The sequence below is a fragment of the Vigna radiata genome, unplaced genomic scaffold, assembly GCF_000741045.1.
Source record: "Vigna radiata var. radiata cultivar VC1973A unplaced genomic scaffold, Vradiata_ver6 scaffold_111, whole genome shotgun sequence".
In the NCBI taxonomy this organism is placed as follows: domain Eukaryota; kingdom Viridiplantae; phylum Streptophyta; class Magnoliopsida; order Fabales; family Fabaceae; genus Vigna; species Vigna radiata.
Window position 1 is genome coordinate 483,857 of NW_014543596.1, and position 5,757 is coordinate 489,613.

A 5,757-nucleotide genomic window follows, 5' to 3' on the forward strand; every position below is an offset into this window, starting at 1 on the left:
GAATAAGAGAGGACAGTGAGGAATGATGGATAAAACAAGGTTAGAACAATTCGATTTTTAACTAAAATAATTACCATTAAAAAAAGAGAGAAAATGTTAAACAAAACCTTACCCTCGTTGTTTTCTTTGAAATTTGGTTTTTAATTATCTAATGATGTGTCACTGTTGTATGCTATTATCTTATTTCTAAAAAAAAATGTTAAACATCATTATATATTATGATATTTCAGTTAAGCTTACATCTTAAAATACATGTTTTATTTCCTTTATTATTTTTTTCTATTACCATAACTATGATTTGTTATTTTACACAATTTCTTTTATGTGCAATTGTGGGGTTTCAGATATACTTCTCCTTGCCTTATTCAACATTAAGATAAGCCCAATGAATCAATGAGATATTAAAGAACAAATTGCAATCACAAGATCATTGTTTAATGGTTGGATATAGGTTTAAATCCTTTTTTGGTCCCTAAGTTATAAGTTGGTGTTCCGTTTAGTCCTCGCTTTTAAAAATGTCAACCTTTCGTTTATCATGCATTATTAATTACTAGGGGAGGCTAGGAATAGCAAGCCAGTAATTAGTAATAGGCTCTTTTCACCAAGGGATTGGGTTAAGGGTAGACTAAGAAAGTTTGCATGACAATATGATAAATAAGCTAATTAAATAAGAAGAGTAGATATATGAAGGTGGATAAAATGAAATTGTAAACCCCAACAACTCCATTCATCCATAGTTTCTTTAAGCCAATTGAACCATTGCATTTGCATGTTTATTTTTTTTCTTTGCATACACACCTCAATCTAATTCTTTTCTCAAGTCTTACACGATTTGTTTACATGAAAAGTAAGGCCTAAGAATCCTTTAGGAAACGATACTTGGACTTACCCATTTATATTACTTGATAACGATCTGGTACACATGCCAGGGACTTAACAAGTTTTTGGCGTCGTTACCGGGGACTCGTGGTTTAACTTATTTAGTAGTGTAAACTGATTAAGTTTGACTTGATTGTATATATATTTTATCTTTTTATCTTTTTATTGTTTTATATATAAAAAGTGCTACTAGGGTTTGTGTTTCTTGTGCATGCAGCAGGAGACTAGACACATTAGGAGCAAGAAAAATACGCAACCTCTTCTTGAAGGCTTAAGCGAGACAAGGGGAAGAAGGAGAGTCAGACGCCCATCTAGGGATTTGTTTCCTTCCCCTGAAAGATTACTATCACCTTCACCAGTTAGAAGAACAGAGGAGATGGTTGAACCAACTCCTCCAAGACACACTTTTGCAGACCAATCTAATGTTGTTTGCCCTTTCCATTTTAACAGCATAGCCATGCCTACAGATCAAACGACCAACATGGTGATGAATCCAACACTTATACACCAAGTGTAAAGCAACCAGTTTCACGGCCTGTCAAATGAGAACCCCTATGACCATCTGACAACGTTTAGTGAAATCTGCAATACAGTGAAGATGACAGGTGTATCAGATGATAGAGTGAGGCTTAGCTTGTTTTCATTCTCATTGGGAGGCAATGCTAAGACGTGGCTTAATTCCTTCCCTGAAGGGACGTTTACTACATGGGAAACTGTGGCTACAAAATTCGTCAACAAATATTTTCCACAGTCTAAAGTTACTCAGGGAAGACTGGAAATCTCATCGTTCAAGCAAGGCATGGAAGAAACTCTAGGACAAACATAAGAGAGATTCAAAGGCCTACCTAGGAAGACACCAGTTCACGGGTTTGACAAGACAACTCTTGTTCTTGCTTACCTTGGTGGACTGAACATGCAGCCTAAGATGATGTTAGATGCCTCAGTTGGAGGTGAAATCAAATAGAAGACTGAGGATTAAGCCTATGACTTGATAGAGAGTATGGCAGCTAATGGACAAGAAGCGTTTAGTGAAAGGGGCGCACCAACACAAAAGAGAGGAGTTTTGCACTTACCTGCAGATGATGCACTGCTAGCTCAGAATCATCTTTTGACCCAAAAGCTAGATACATTGACAAAGATCCTCTCGCAACTTCCAAAGGAGATTCACAATGTCTCCCAAACACAACAGCTATGTGATTTCTATGGTGGTGGCCATATCAATGGTCAATGTGCTATACCTGAGGAGATGCATCAGGAAGCTAATTACATGGGGAATCAATTCCAATACAGGCAAGGGAACTACAACCAAGGCAATCCTAGCCAGGGTTGAAAGAACCATCCGAGTATTGGTCAACAACAGAATAACCCATCAGGGCAAATAGGAGGCTTCAGGCAACAACAACCTTCTCCTTTGTGGCAGGAGATAAATCAATTGACAGAAAATGTTAGAGACTTTTCTAATAGATTTGAAAAATTATTGAAAGGTTATGAGTCTCAACATTCAAGTAACCAGGCCAACTTTAGATCTTTGGAGATGCAACTTGGCCAATTGTCAAAGAGGATTAAGATCACAGAAAAAAATCAATCTAGGGTTAATATTGATGTTAATCCTAAGGAAGAGTGTCACGCTGTTGTAGCAAGGGAGAAAAGAAAAGCAGGGGCATAAGTTATTGAGATTAGCAGTGATGAAGAAGAGGTAAGTGAGAGTGACAAGTTTGGTGAAGAAGAGAAAGAAGAAGAGGGGCTTGAAGAAGTTGGGAAAAGAAGAGATAGTCATAATGGACAGATGAGAGAAATATTCAAACATGTGACTATGGTTCCTATACAAGAAAATCATCCTTAAATTCCTGTTTATGCTAAGAAGATTAATTATTACCTTGGAGAGGTGATAGATTTAGATTCAGATGAAGAAGAACAGGAAGTGCTTGTGCAGCCGAGAAAGGAACATCATCCACCTAAAATGAAGGATCTAGGATTATTGACTCTTCCATGCGTGATAAATGATGTGGACATAGGAAGAGCCATGATAGACTTTGGATCTAGCATAGATTTAATTCTCTTGAGTTGCTTGAAGAAAATTAAAGGGTTAATGTTAAAGCCAGCCAATACTACTTTAACAGTTGCAGATGGTTCTATCAAAAAGACGGCTGGTAGGGTGGAGGATGCAATTATCCATATTGAGGAGTTGGAATTTTTGATTGATTTTGTAGTTGTGGATATGAAAAATGGAGGAAGGATTCCATTAATTTTAGCAAGACCTTTTATGAGGACTTCCAGAATGGCAATGCGTATCCATGGTGGTATAATAACTCTGAAAGATCAAGAATACGTGTTAATGTATAATTGCTCTAAAGGAAAGAAAGTGAAAATAAAGAAGAGAGCCAGATTCAAAGAGATAAGTAGGGAAGCTGCACTAGAGGAAAGTACAACAGGTACAAATTCTAACAGTTGTAATGTTTTACAGATACCTGAAGAGGAGAAGGTTGATAAAGGAGAAAGAATCCACTCTGAAGATACACCACTTCCAAGAGGATCGCAGGTAAGATTTAAAAATCGGAAGTGGATTGTCAACAAGATCAAAGAAGATGGCAAGGTGGAGATCAGAAGACCATATACTAAAGCCATTAGAAGAGTGGATAGAAGGCAACTAATGAGTTGGGTGGATGAAGATCCCAACTGGGATGGAACGACTTGATTATATTTAATCCCACTTTGTATAAAACATTTGTAGTTTTAGGTTTATTTGATTTTGGACATATAATTTATGGAATTTTTGAACACTTTTGGGTAGCATCTACTGAGGGATGCTAAAACTTTTATGTATCCACTGAAGGATATGAGGTAAGTAAACCTACTGAAGTGTGTTGGAAGGATAAGCACTTACTGATGAGTGCTAAGCAGGTTTGGGTCAGGCTCGTGACGTTAAACAAGCGCTACCTGAGAGGCAACCTAGTTGATAATATTGTTTTTAATCCTGTGCATTACATGTTTAAGTGTTGCATCTGAGAGGGGAAAGGCATATAATTGAAAAATTGAAGGTTGAAACTGAGTTCTATAAGGTAAGATTGCTCAAAAAGGAAGCAAAGAAGAAGAAGGAAAATTTACCGCAGACTGCTGAGCGGTTGCAGCGCGATGAGTCTCGACATTTCTTAAAAGCTGAGCGGTTTTTGAAGTTCTTCACTTTGAAACTCTTCTTTGTATTTCGCCTAAGCGGTCTCACTAAGCCCTAACACTCTTCTTTCACTTTCAAGAGCTTTTTAGAGAGATTTCCTCACTTTCTTATCACGCACTCACCAAATATTCAATTTTCCACCATTGTTGAGTCAAAGTTTGGGGATTTTGGTTGAGGGTTTTGCATTAGAGAGGACATTCATCATCAATTGGACAATTTTTCTGCAAGCATTAAAAAGTCTCCACTCAAGTAAGTATGCAAATTCATGTTTAGGGTTTCTATTTTGGGATTTGTTGATGAACATGCTTAGGAACATGATAAATTAGGGCTTTTGATTTCTATGCATGAATTGATGAAATAAGAATTGATTGAACCGATTGAATTGCATAATTTTGGTCTGGATTGATGAAATTATCAAAAGGATGGAGATTAGGACCATTTAGGAAGAGTTTTTGGAAAAAAGCTAGCCACCACCGCTGAACGGTCTGCAACAGATTTGCCTAAATGATTGATATTTTTGAATGTTTGGATGCTGAAGGGCCCTATTTTCCCTCAAGAACTGGATTATGAGTGATTTGAGGTATAAAATTGATGATGTACTAACCTCTAATAATGTTTCTGTGAATGTTATTTGGATGATTTAATGCAGGAATGTCTACCTCAAGAAGAGTTAAAACTATGGGCAACAAAAGGAACGAGCTAGAGAGACCTAGGAGATTCTATTCTTCTAAGTTCCTCTCAAGGAAGCATGAAGAGCATTATGCTACTGTCCAGGAAAGGCCTTTGCTGATGGAGAGGAAGGCCATGTACATCCCTGACTTAGCTCCAGAATTTGGTCTGGAGATTGAGAGGCGAGGCTGAGAGAGATTGACTACATATCCAGCACCAGCTAATATTGAGTTGGTTAAGGAGTTCTATGCCAACGCCTTGCCTAGGGGAGGAATATCAGCTAAGAGATACATGAGTTATGTGAGGGGACACTTGATCAGTTATGACCCCGACAACATTAACTCCTTCTTAGGGACTGAGTGGCCAGGAGAACAGTGCAGGTATGCTGCTATACTAGGGGAGGCCAGGGATTATGAAGATGTTGAGAGAGTGATGTGCATCCCTGGGAGGCATTTTCAGAGAAACCCTAATAGAGCACCAGTTAACATCCTTAGGGCAGATTCGGCTCCCCTAGCCAAGTATTGAATGACATTTACTCATGCTAACATCCAACCGTGCTCTCATGTTTCTGACATTACACTGCATCAGATTCTGGTCATCCATTGTATGCTGAGGCAGATGGATGTGAACGTTGGTAAGATTATCATTAACGAAATTCTGAGCTACGCCAACACTATGAGCAGTAGGACATCACTGGGACATCCGTCCCTAATTACATACTTGTACCAGCAGGCAGGTGTTAAGCCCCTGACAAGTTTACCAGATCGTTATCAAGTAATATAATTGGTAAACCCAATATCGTTCTTCCCAAAGGACTCTTAGGCCTTACTTTTCATGTAAACAAATCGCGTAACACTTGAGAAAAGAAATAATTTGGTGGTTATATGCAAAGAACAAAAAGAAACATGCAATGCAGTTGATTCAAATGGTTTTAAGAAACTATGGATGAATGGTGTTGTTGGGGTTTACAATTTCATCTTATCCACTCTCATATATCTACTCTTCTTATTTACTTCACTTATTTATCTAATTGCCAT